We start from the raw sequence: 14,071 nt of genomic DNA, 5'->3' as shown, positions 1-14,071 counted from the left end.
TCCCATTACACGCTTACGTATCACCTGATTAACATGTGATTACAGAATTACACGTGAACAGCCGCGATAAGACACGGGTAATGTCAGTTGCGGGTACGTGTGAATCTTAATTACGGCGTATGTGGAATGAGAAAATAAAATGAAACGCGTGTTGCCTCTGACTACGATCGATTAAATACATCTATAAAATCGAAAACAGATAATGATGTTTTTCAAACGTTTCGATTTTTGCTTCGACGTATATGCAACACGAAACTAAAATAAAGTACGTATATCTCTACTTATCTGATTGATTCATTAAATAAAACACTCGAAAACACACATGTAGTTGTATCTTTCAAATTGTATCCACGGTAATATTCTATGCATTTTATCTTTCTTCTGTATGTGGCTTGTAAGTGGAAGCTTATATGATCGACAATTTTATAAGCAATTTTATATATTTATATAATTTATCGTATATTACATTCTTATATATTTATATCTACGTGTCGTTCGCTTGGTGGAACAACGATATAACTGAAAATTTGTATTTTTTGTGTTATTGGTACGGAAGAAACGGTTGCTTTTTGTGTCTTTTATGGGTAAAGTCCCATAAGCGAACTTTGAAAATTCATCGCACGGGAGCAGTTGTGCTACTGCATCGTCACGAAACTATAGCAGTTCGAAGCATCGAAGCTCGTTTTCCTTAAAATCGAGATTTTTTACTTGTGTCATCGTTGCGACAAATGTACGATATACAGGTAGTTTGGTTTTAATCGACCCGCGCAAACACCTCTAAACTATACATCACTCGAAAAATTGTTTCAAATAGAACCTACTTTGTTTCGAGGGGAACGTCCAGATGGGCAAGACTTCGAGATTTCAGGGTGACCTGGTTTTTTTAATGGAAACATACATCTTTCATAGCGTTTTTAAAATACCATTCGATACATTTTCTAATTCTCTACAAAAGAGTATTAAAGTGCTCGGGTCGAAGAACGACGAGTCGAAGAAAGTATTTTAACTTTAATCTCGTGAAACTTATCGTGTGAAAAACAAGGAAAGATAAGCTTTTATATTTACGTTTCCCTTGTCTTTCATATACTCGTTACGATTTGATAAAATTAACATTGAAATATCTTTGGAACCGAGCATTTTCGTATACAAATACCTCGATACTGTTTCGTAGAGAACTTTGTAGAAAACGATGCATACTTCCATTTAAAGAAACGAAGGTCACCTTGGTATCTCGAGAACGCCCGCGCCTAGACAAATCTGATGGTCATCGTAAGACGTCGCCCTTGAGACAGAACAAGTTTTATTTGACATACTTCTTCCAACAGTGTATTTGGGAAATATTTACGTGGATCGATGAAAATCGGGCACCCTGTATATATGTGTATATGTATATATAGGCCATTTCCATTATCACGTGTTTTTATATCGAACATACTCTACGAACGAATATGAAATGCGAGCATATCCGGACGATTATTGTCCTCCGAACCTCTTTCGCCGCTCTATTTTTTCCTCTCTCGTATTCTGTTTCTTTCTTTCTCTTTACCTTCGGTCTTGTCTCTCTCTCTCGCTCGTAAGAAGCAAGGCCCTGCACCTCGGTCTTCGCATTCTTCACCAAACCACAGGTACATAATGATATAGAATGAATAAGAGTTAATTTTGAAATTATTTCGAAATTATACTTCTGCCAGTCAATTTTTGTCTTTCTATTTTTATCTAATTGTCTACTTTTCACTGTGAAATTGTCTCAGGAAACTGAATAAGATATTTTGACACGTTTCGTGTAAATATCCTTATTGTCAGCTTGTAACACGCACCGCGTATCTTAACCCATCCGCATATTGGGTCGTTTTCGACCAATAATTGTAAGCAATTTATCGTCGTTTCCGTATTTTTGTTTAAATTTTACTTTGCTTGAAAAGATTAAAGCAACTTGTAACTAACGAACGATATTCTGGTAACCTTGAAAAATACTCGAGAATTTTGTGGAATTTTTTGAAACACAAAAGCCTAAAAAGGTCTGTACGGATTTAAGCGATTCGTTACGCAAACGTTACGCACCTAAGATCGAACAGTATGCAATTTGTAATGGTAGAGCAAAATTTAGTTGTCATTGTACAGGTTGTATTTCCATTCTACGATTACTATTTTTTTTTTTTTTTAATATTTATTAAAATTACAATCAATTCTCGCGTTGAGAATTTTCAGTCGTTTTTCTGACGTGGCGCAGTAACATGGCTAATTATTTATAATAAGTTATTACTTATTATAGACGATTACTATTAAAAACGAATTTGTTGCTTGCAATGGGAGAGAAAGTTTGTTGATTCGTCGACTGAATATCATATACTATGTTACATACAAACTTTTATCATACGTGCACTTTACTAAAATAGCAAATAATACGACGATACAATAAATAATAGCAAATAGTAAATGATCATTTACTAAAATACAATTAAATGCAATTTTGCTGGCTGCTCGATGCGACACGACTGTGTAGCAATTTCAAAGTTCGTCTTCGAGCTGCGGTACGGCTCTTCGCCTTTTAAACACGCCTCCGCGAAAAGTAAATGTAATCTTGCTTCTTTTCAAAATTAATTCTCTTCGACAAATTAATTCCCTGGTGAAGTATATAAATCAGCGCATTACGCTCGAACGTACAAGAATAAAAATTAAAAGATAACGCTTATTGGTGAAAAGATATTTCTTCGGTGATGCACGGTGGATGATCGAAGCAGAGGCGAAAAGAGCAAAGAAGAAAGGATGAGGCAGGTAAACCAGTTTCTTCTTGCTCACGGGTCCATCGGCTTAGATCCTGCTGCTTCGCGTCTACCCTCGATTCAGGGCTTCCCATGGTTGGTTCGAGCCTCTATCCTTAACCCATAGCACGTTTAACGGTCTTCTATTGTCCCCGGCAAAACCCCAATGGCGACCAGGAGGGGTCCCAAGGCCCAGCGACGGTTCTGGTACTCTGCCAATCAGAAAACCAAAGTTCCACCGTCTCGAAAATTTTCCACAACATTTTCTCAAGTCATTCCACTCCCTCTCTTTTGTGACAAACTACGACCGTGTTATACGTCGAAAAAAAGAGAAACGAAATCTCACGATCTCGCCGTCGGTTGTTGCAGCCAGTCGACGAGATTCTTCCGATTCGATGGGAAAACTAAACTTAATGGCTGCCATTGTGGTAGCTTCGTAGTAAAGCTGCTGACGACAGAACCGAATATTTTGGAGCGTCGCAAGAGGGTGAAAGTTCCCGAGCAATTTAGTCGAGGCTGCTCTGAAGGAAAAGATACTAATTGAGGTTTCTCTGGAGTTTGAAAAATAGGTGTCCTTGTAATTTCGTTGTACCGTGTTGGTCGAGGGTTACATTTGACAAAGCTGGTATGGGAGAAAACAAGTTTTCTTCCTATGCAGGAAAAATATCCATAGATACGGCGCTGTTGAAGGGACAAGATAAATCGACTAAATATTTTCGATCTTTTCAATCTTGCTAAAAAGAGCATATAGCTTTATTTTTTATTTTTTAACGAAAGAAATATTTGTAAATGAGAAAATTGTAGAACATGTATCGTATCGATCGATTTAAAATGTTTGTAGTTTATAGGGAAAAAATCACACTTTTCATCAAAGTAATTAAAAAGGGTCTTTGGAAATTGCTGTTTATTCATTTTTTGTCTTTATAGTATCGTCAAACACAGGTAAGCCCAGACTTCGCAATGAACGCGAGAACTTGATATTTGCAACATTTGAAGGATCTTTAAACTTAAAGTTAGTCGTGCCTACGATTAATTATACGCTCAACCTCTCTTTTCACATTCATATACCACTGACTGCGCTTCGCTGCACTTTAAAAGGCAAATCGCACTTGGATATATTCAAAGCGAATATTTATTTTTTAACGACGTTTAAATTGCCAGCCATAAGTATTAGGACTTGCACATTCACTAAGAAGCTGTAATAAATTTTACTTCGTATAACGTTTTGGATTAAAAGCTACATATACTGTATGTATAATAACACATATAATAAAATACATAACTAGAAAATAAGAGCGACGAAAAGCATTTAATTTGCGCTATGCGTACATTAGCTGATCTGTTAATAGTTATGCTCTTCGGTATTTGGCAAATCGATAAAATGGGAGTTTGACGATACAGAATTTTACAAATATTTTAAACGTAACGCTATCGATAAGGAGACGTTCAACGATGGATATAGCAATGTGTGACCAGGCAGACTGCAACCGACAAAGATGCACTATGGAGAAAGCGTGGAGTCGATGTATATGCGTATACCCCTATCCATAAGTGTTTGGCTATCGATAGATAATGATAAATCCGAGGAATGATTATAAACTTGTTAAGAATTATTATCTAGCTTGAATTTTGTCTGTACAAAAATAACTGTGGATTATGAAAGATCATAAATTTGGTATTCTAATAAAGTTTTCGACGAGTTTCGAATTGAGAGATTAAAACGTTCACTGCAGATTCGATTCTGATTTCCTACAAAGCTACGCTAACAAAATAATATGCATACAATACTTTACTCTATGTTTACTTTATGTACGTACGAAACTCGAACACGTGTCATACACAATGAACATACACAGTTAATTCATCATACTGCTCCCCAATCCAACTATGGGGAACAGCAAGTAATTCCAACATTGAAATACATCAACGCTTCCAATCGAAAACGCTAAGATCCATTATAAATGCACCCTGGTATGTCACCAACGAACTAGTATATCGCGACCTCAAGATACCCACAGTCGAAGAGGAAATAGCAAAATACAGCGACAGGTATAGCAAAAGAGTCAACAAACATCGAAACTCCCTAATTACTGGATTACTTGATACGTCGGACCAGATCCGCAGGCTGAAGAGACACTACCCGTTAGACCTAAACTCTAGATTTAATTAGATATTTATATTAAGTAATATTTACTTATTTATAATACTTACTTATAAATTATACTTATCTATAATAAGTATTAACTTATTGTAAATAATTAGCCATGTCACTGCGCCACGCCAGAAAAAATTACTGAAAATTCTCAATGCGAGAATTGATTGTAAATTTTAAGAAATAAAAAAGAAATACCGCTGTCCTATCTTTCGCAAGAGTTTTTACGAATCCTTGTGTCATTATCCCACGTAAATACATACAAAGTCACGATTCGCTAAATTCTTGAGTACCTGCATATCGAATTTACTGGGCGATCTTCCTTGATAACGTCAACCAATTAGCATCTGTTACACGAAGTGAACTTATGAACGGGAGTGTACGTGCAATGCAGAAGAAGTACGAAAGAGAAACTAGGAAGAAAGAAAGGCAAGAAGGGTGAATCCACGGACGAGAGAAGAGAAACGAGAAAGAGCATAGAGGGACTGATGACCGAGGATCAGCGACGCGAGGAATATCCAAAAAGGGATAAGGTATGAGAGAAACGAGATGGAAGGGGGCGAGAAAAGGGATCGGCGAGTAGTAGAGAGAAAGAAAGGAAGAGAGAAAGACGAATGACTTACTTGTCGGTGCGATAAGGATAAAAATAAAGAAACTATTCGCGAGAGGAAACAGAAGAGAACGATGGGAAGAAAGAAGGGAGACGAGAATGAGGAGAAGGAGGATGCCGTCCGGGTGACGAGAAAAGAGAGGAAAGGAAGAAACGGACTGGTGCTCTTGTACTGCAGCCGTACGAGACTTCCACGAATCGGGACCTCCAGTCTTCTTTACCAGTCTGTTGCTCAGAGTCGAGGAAGCCCGCAGTATAGGCCTGAACTCACAGACGATATTATGGTTTAACTTCAAATTATTGTTCTCCTTATATGGTGACCCATCGTATATCACGGCACAGGCTGTTTAATCTTGCCAAAGGAGTCGACCTCGACTCCTCCGGGATGTGTCAGTGCCCTAACGCATTTCCAGGACTTTCCATGCTACTATACGCGTATCTTTAATAACGGACTGGATGAAAGAAAGCTCGTCCTTCCACTTCCATAAGCGAAACCGATCTTGCAATTGTTTTTCGATTTCAACGCAACGTATCCGAGATATCTTCTTTTCCCTTTCAACTTTACGGTTGAGGTAAAAGGGAGTTGTAAATTTGTAAATTTTAACAACTTTCGTACTAAAAAATCTTCTATCATATTGCGGCATATTGGTAACAGTCATCTATCCTCTGTTATATATTACATTTATTCATTGTCCCTAATGAACGCATACCTGTTACGTAAAATTGTGACGTTTTTTTATAGTTCGTGCTTCAGTTATTGCTTTGCAATAGATATCGATATCGATATAGATTTGTAATAGTGTATGTTTCAATCAATTTTTCACGTCTTGGCACGCAACAAGATCGCAATTACGGTTTCTGAATTCGATTAAAGTCGTCGAGTCCTTCTATGGTTATTGATCGAAGCATCGTCGCGTTTTTTTTTTTTTTTTTTTATATAAAGTTAATAGAATTAACGTAGGATCGCCGATCTGCATCAAGGATAAATCCCTGACAAGGTCAAAACCAGTTTTGGTCATCTTCCAAAAGAAAAGTAGTCGCGTCGTAGCAAGGCTTTTCCATAACCAGTTTTACTTGGCCCAGATACGCTGTGGATACATTAATCCTCCATTCAAAGTGCACAGAATCCTCGAACTTTTCGTATTTCTACACACCTCCGCCAGTGGGAAAATTTTGAACAGACATAGAGAGATAAATAGTATTTTTAGTATTGTTCTGGCTACATCTTCGTTGAAGCAGTTTTCGTTGATCCTGTTTTAGGATCTCGTTTTGTTTGGTTAGGAGTACTTCGATGCTTACATTTCCATATTACGTTCTTATAGCCTTGGCGAACGAGAGTTTTTCTCAGCCTTTGCTAGCAACGTCTCCGCCGAACTCTATTTAACGTTCTTTTTACTGTTTCGCTTTCGAAGTTACGCGTTCGCGATCTAATAATACATGTCATAAAAACGTTAATTGCAGTGTTAATTGGTACTATCCTTCTGAGTCTTATTCCTATCCTTATTACTAGCAATTAATATCACATTGTCCTAAGCGAATGTACGCTGCTATCAAGTACTCCACTGCACCGTGTATAAAGTAATGCTGTCTTTTTACACCCTCTTCGGTCTTCGCTTTCATAATTATAATTAATTAGCCTGCTGTTTTTATTTCTCTAGATTCCTGATCTAAGTTCACTAAACACTGATCAGTATTTTATGATGTGTCCATTTCGACTTAGCTCTTCTTCATTTACATATTGTGATACTTCATTTATTCCGCTGAGTGTCCATTGTTTTCTTCCTGCAAGCCTTGTTTACGTTTTGGTTTCTTTCGAATTTAATTGGAGAATTCATTTCTGTATACTGTTCTCTGTTTACTTCGCCTATAATACAGCGCTGTATAATACAAAGTCGTGTTTGTCTGATTTATTCCTCGTTTTAAAATTAAAACACATCTTGTTAAATTAAGTGGATCCTTTTCGACGATAAAGTTAATCTCGTGTTATAATATTCTCAAAAATTGGCTCAAATGCCCTTCAACGTTTCCTCTCTCCGGTAAAACAATCATTACATGTTATTACGTAATATTAGCAACATTAAATGTTAAAAACTCCGATCGAAAACACGAATGTAGAATAAAGAGTATTAATTGTACCAGCAGAGAAGAGAATTGATTACCATCTGCTCGTATAGAGACGCTGTAGTGCTTCCTTGATCATAGTCGTTTCACCTTTGTGGTTTCCGGGGATAGAAATTTTACGTACTGAATAACTTCCGGCCTCTTACGTAGTCAATCTGCACTATACGATACACGTACTCTCTTCGAGGAAATTATTAAATCGGATTGCAAGTTACACCGTTTCGATTTACAATCCAACGCAGCTATCGCATATGATTTCTTTCGCAACGTAGCAAGTTAGTAAATGACAGTGAAATATATATTATGATGATCATTTTTGCAATAATTTTTCGATATCCTAAATACACGATAATTATAAATATGTAAAATAATTGTAAAATTCTCTTGCTTTTACTATACAGGCGCTTGTAAATATTTGATGTAAGCTTTCTTGGTATAAATTTTGCATCGTGGTAACATTTATTCGAAATTTTCACGCGGAGGTTGTTTATATAAAAAAGAACCGGGGTTGTGATTTGCCACACGTTTAATTCTTTTTATTTCCGGATGAAACGATATAAATGTATATAATGAAGGATAATAATCTTTTTCCTAAACCGTAAGACGCAATTAACACCAATATTGGACATAAATATAGAAAAGAGTGTATCAGCAAAACCGTAATAAATTTTTTCGCAACTCAGATTACCGTGCATTTAAAGATTAAAATTTCCCCTTTACAATGATTCCTTAAAAGTTGTTGTATGATTTTTTTGTCGCTGTTTTATTGCCCTTAAAAAGAGCGCTGCTAGCATTGGAATAGCAACAAAGTATGTACTCGCACCACGAGAAGGTTATACGGTCGGACTTGTACCTCGTGTCTTTAAAATACAATGGCTACAAAAAGTAACTGTACGTAATCTTATTTTCCAAAGAAGCGTTTTTCTATCAGGTTGCATATTTCATTTTAATAGTATCATGTTCTTGAACTCGTATGAAAATACGTACTAATAATATGAAACTTGATATTAACTTGGACTTAATTGATCAAGATATAAATGCTATAATAGATATCTACGATAGCTTATCCGCAATATGTGAGCCTATACTGTACATACATATATAAGCACGTAAACGTACCGTACCAAATACACATACCAAACATACGCATTCAACATGCATGCTGAATACACACGCATAAAGAAGACGTCAAGCATACACGCTGAAGGTACTCGCTAAACACATTCACCGAGGGTACACATTAAACATATGCGCGTAAGGCACAAGTCTGGTTGTGCAATTTCTTCGGGGTGTACTTTGAGTTATTTTACCGCTGCAGGCATATTTTTTTATGATAAATGCAATAAAACTGCAAGAAAAAATAAAGCACCACTTTTAAGCGATCGTTGTAAGGAAAAAGTTTTATCCTTAAAATACATGGTAATTTGAGCCGGGAACAAAAGTTAACGATGTGCTGGATATAAGTAATTGATTTTGTAAAATTTCCAACAAAACGTTCAGTTCATCTAATTTTCTCGTATGACAGTATCTTTGAGAAATATGAACTTAACGAAGTGAAGAGGCTGTGTTTTTCAAACTGAATTTAGATTGATTATTGCGCGATTAATTTATAGGCAACTGTAACAGGTCAAGGATCGACAATTCCCCATAAAAATAGCGATCCTTGAATTTTTAATTTAAATATACGCATACATACGTAATTACAGAGAATATATGGCAGTACTCTATTTTGCCGTAAAGATGCACTTATTTCCTTCTTACATACTAATTTTACATCGTAACTTTTGTCGTATTTAAAAATGGCAAGGAAATTAATATAATATGATAAAACGAAAATACTTATATAACAAACATTCACCGGCATCTATTCACGAAACAATCCCACGCACGTAGAACGTCATATTCTACGAATACTAAGAATACAAATTTTTATTGTAATGCTATATTTATGTAATTTCAATTAGTCGATTGTGCTTCGCCTTTATACCCCACGATACTAACCTCTTTTCTCGATCAGAACCTTTCACCACGAGAACACGGATTCGGATTACGATACAGAGTTATATTTATGACATCACGAGGCCGAACGAGTGCTGCAAATGAAAGTTGCAGGATTACTCTTACTCTCGCCTGGCGCGAAAGGAAAACCCGTTTATTATGTGTCGTACCAACACCGACCAACGATTCTTGTATTCTGAAATCTTGTTTCACTCTCTAATGTCTTTATTCTGTTTGTATTTGTTATTTCTTTCAATCTTCAGCCGGAATACAAACTGAACAATTATTACTTTCTATCGATTATATAAATTTAATTATTATTAACTTTATTTATTCCTCTTCCTAAAAAAAAATATATATATATATATATATATATATATATATATATATATATATATATATATATATATATATATATAAATGTAAATGTAAAAGTATAACATAAACGAAACCAATTTGTTACTACAGACTTTTAGAAAAATAAGATAGCAGTTGACTAGTAATATATTAATTGTAGGTGGAGTAAGATTAAAATGTAGATTAGAGGTAAAATGTAGGTTAAATTAATGAATTTAGAGCTAAGGTAGAGATAAGGTTTATATTATGAAGTTCATGAAGTAGATAATATTATACGTGTAATGTGTGTATATATATGGATATATATGGATTTTACTATATTTTTTAGTATGGTGTATGGCAATATTGTATGGCCAATATCTGCCCATACATATTCGTACAAACTGATTCCCGCTATAATGGATATATGTTAGAACACTTTTAAACGCAGTATGGTGTATTTCATCGATACTATATAGCATTTGTATCATAAATGTAACATAAATTCGGAAATATTTGACGTAAGCAAAATTGTCGATTTTGGATTTAGATTGATTGACTGCATATAACTTGATTTTCAAAATTATTTTGGTATCGTGTTCTTCGGTAACATCGTTGTATATGTATAGTCTTTATTTAACCTATTTTCAAATATTTCTACTATATAAATACTTGTTTTATTTCAATATCTGTAGTTACAACCGGCGTATTTTCGTAATTATTATTGCTAAAAGAATAGTTTTACTATTTGAATAGTAGGTTTGTATATTAAATAAGGAAATATAAGAATAATAATCTGTAGTAGATTAAAAATATAATTATATTTAAACGATCGAATCGTTTCTTAAAGTCTCGTATCTATATATCTTTTCGCACCGTAGTTCCCTATTTATCGAGATACGTACCTGGTCGAACAACGACGAAGTTACACGAGTCCGACACGAGAGTTTGCGAGTAACATCGAGTCGCACGTAGTGTGAAACGAAGTCTGATATGTAATTTTACGACTAAAATGTATATTATACGCGTACAATATCGTTCATCGGTTTGTTAGGCGATACAAGATAATAGTTTGTAGCGATCTAAAGTTGGAAAACGCGAATTAAAAGAAATATACATTTGTGTGTTTGAGCCGGCAAAAACCTAACCTACAAGCATATCACATTCAAAGTACCGGTTCGTTTGACAACTGTTGTAACACAATACATAAGGTAAGACTCGGATCGTTGATTTTAACGTCTTAATAGCATATCAACGCATATCTAAATGTATCTTATGTTCGAACAGTCTGTGATTTACTAACGCTTATTAGTATTACACGTTAAATGTCAAAAATGAACGTGCAGTTGTATTCTGCGGAATTTGATTTTATGAAATATAATAGAAACGTACGTTCAAATATGTTCATTTCGTTCGATGTAAATTTCACCGTTCCCAAAACAATCTGGTGTTCGCATCTCTTGTTAAAGCCCAGTGATCGAGTAATTGAACAGCGGAAGTGCATCGACGGTTAAGGCGTGATTGGGCGATTGTTTTCGCTCCGGAAATACGTCAATTGCAATTCCACGGTAAAACCGCGGTTTATTGTTTCACGCTTCATGTTCGTAAAATGTGCAATACGTATGTGTCACACTGATTGAGAGTATTTAAATGTAAAACGAAAATATGGAATCAATTTGATCACAATAATTACGAATCTATGAACGTAATGTGAAACTTATGATCCTTTTTACGAGCGTATTTTTGCTGGAGCAACGTACACCATAGCTAATGCCAAGGATGAATGTAATCTGGAAAAAATGAAACTGTTTCGAACTGAAAATCTACGACAGACGAGATTTATCGATTTCACTAATGGTTTATCCGCATATTACGAGCCTATAATACGAAATGTACATTAAATCGGTACGAAAGCTACGAAAATTTTAGTCAATATTCGATCATATCGTTTTACTTTGGACAATTGTAGAAACTTTAACGCATTTTCCACTGATTTTCTATTTCTTTTTATTTGCAGGTACGTATCATATTTTCTGTAATTTCGAAAGTTTTACCGTCTATTACCGGAAGAGAGCGAGATAGAAGTAGTGATCGAAGACAACGATGCCGGTGAGTAGAATTTCCATTAATGAATTCTGGAAGCATCGCGCGGCGATGGCGTCAGACGCCTCTTCGTTTTCTCGTTTTTATTTTCTTTTTGTTGGAATCCCACGACGGTCTGCCGTGGATGGTGACTGGTCGTTCGTTCGAGGAAATGGACAAAAAATTTTAATTTCTTCAGCATGTGCGCCGGAGGTGACGGATCAGGGCGATAAACGTTCCTCTCGTTATTCTCGTCAGCTTTTAGCCTCGTGTACATGTCCAGAAGCAAAAAACGTTCGATTCTCTGAAGCTCTATCTCTCGGTTCTCCCTTACACAGTTGTTGTGCTTTTATGTAGTCTACTGTAGCCGTGAAATTTGTTTCGATAAAAAATAACCACATGCTGGCTTTTTCCACCGGAATGTTCACGAGGATAGTCATATTTAAAAGAATCCATTATACACGTACAATGTATATACTTCATCTTAATGATAACTCAATATAATAAGCATTATATCAGTCTAGTGAAAATCAAGTATAAACAAATTAAAATTATCACACAAAGGGGAAACATGAAAATTAATTAAAGATGCGAATTTAATTAAACAGCCCTGTGAATAAACTAAAAGTAGAATATAATATAACATAATATTGGGCGTTAGTTGAGGATATTTAAAGTATATGGATACACGTAAAATAATTGAGAAATTGGTTTTAAATTCTCAATAATGCTAGTCAAAATAATCACATATTTCCCTACTATTGGTTCATTACTTCAAAGAAATATCCATGTATAAAATACGTGATAAGATGTCGATAAATATTTCTATTATCATATCGTTTTATAATTCGCTCAGCAATTTTTAGTCATTGTTACAAATTTGTTGCACGGTTTATTAGTAAAATTTTTTAAAATTAAAAAAAAAAATTTTTTTTAAAGCTTTTGTATAGCTTTTGTCAAAAATATTTAAATTTGTAAATTTTAACTTATCCTGTCATCGAAGAGAAAACGACGAAGCTAGTCAAAGTAACGATTACAAAAATAAGGACAAAAATTTTGATTAGTTTTCGAAAAAGTCGAATACGTCTGTGTAGTGACGACTAAGTAAGATACAGTTTGCCGTGCGATATATATACATAATAACGGCTATCGCGTTTATATACAATGTCTCCGGTAACAGTTACGAGTTAACAAGTTCAAGGACGCATAAAGAAGATATTTTACTAGATAAATTTTATTACAGAATGATTGAAATTATTATCCTCGCTGCTATATGTAAAGCTATGCTCATCTAATTATGCATGTATTCTCGTTAGTACGTTTTAACTCTGTAAACCTTCGAGTGCGCAATTAATATTTTGTACTAGTTGAGCAGTTGTTTGGAATATTGACGTATTTGCCAAAATCGTGTTTCGAGACGTTCAAAGTTAAAATTTTCTTTCATTTGTAGAAATTTTTGACAACACAAACGTCATTATAAACGTCTGATCTAACTGATTTGAGTTATTAAACTGATATTAAAATTTTTGAAACGAAGATCATAGTATGAGGTCGTTGAACTCATCCTTACATCAGTTATAATTCTATGTAATCAAAAATACATCATGCCATCTAAAACAAGGTCAAGTTGATCTTGATTTTTTTTATAGAAAGAAGTATTTTTCTGGCGATTTTAAATATTTCAATTTGTAGTTGGTTCAAAACACATCAACTTTTGTTTGAAACACTTTTTGGCTATACTATCGGAAATACTTGAAAAATGTACATCCATTTCGCTGAACAACCTGTAGAATGGTGACATCGAAAAAAAGAACGATTATTTTGCTTCCAATGAAAAATGACAAAGCTTTCAAAAGAGGATTATGGACTCTCTTCTTCCGAATATCGAGTTTTCTCATTATGTCGCTACATTGAAAGTAATTACGCGTATACAATATCTCATTAAACGCGTATTTATGTAAATATAAAGAAAAGATTTTGAGAGAAAGATCATATTTTTAGCTTAATTAA

General features: G+C 34.8%; 1 protein-coding gene across 2 annotated transcripts in view; it reads left to right on the top strand.

Moving 5' to 3' along the window:
- The window catches only part of LOC126866874 (brain tumor protein), a 180,718-nt gene that overhangs the window by 52,385 nt on the left and 114,262 nt on the right, over positions 1 to 14,071 (top strand). Inside the window, exon 1 of one of the 2 annotated variants that reach the window (XM_050620862.1) lies at positions 10,940 to 11,190. The exons of the other annotated variant lie outside the window; for it this stretch is intronic. The gene's annotated coding sequence lies outside the window, so the exon portion shown is untranslated. Of the gene's footprint in view, positions 1 to 10,939; positions 11,191 to 14,071 lie in introns of those variants that run through there. 2 annotated transcript variants of the gene reach the window in all.

Source organism: Bombus huntii, chromosome 6, assembly GCF_024542735.1.
Source record: "Bombus huntii isolate Logan2020A chromosome 6, iyBomHunt1.1, whole genome shotgun sequence".
NCBI lineage: Eukaryota > Metazoa > Arthropoda > Insecta > Hymenoptera > Apidae > Bombus > Bombus huntii.
This window is presented reverse-complemented; position numbering and strand designations above follow the sequence as displayed.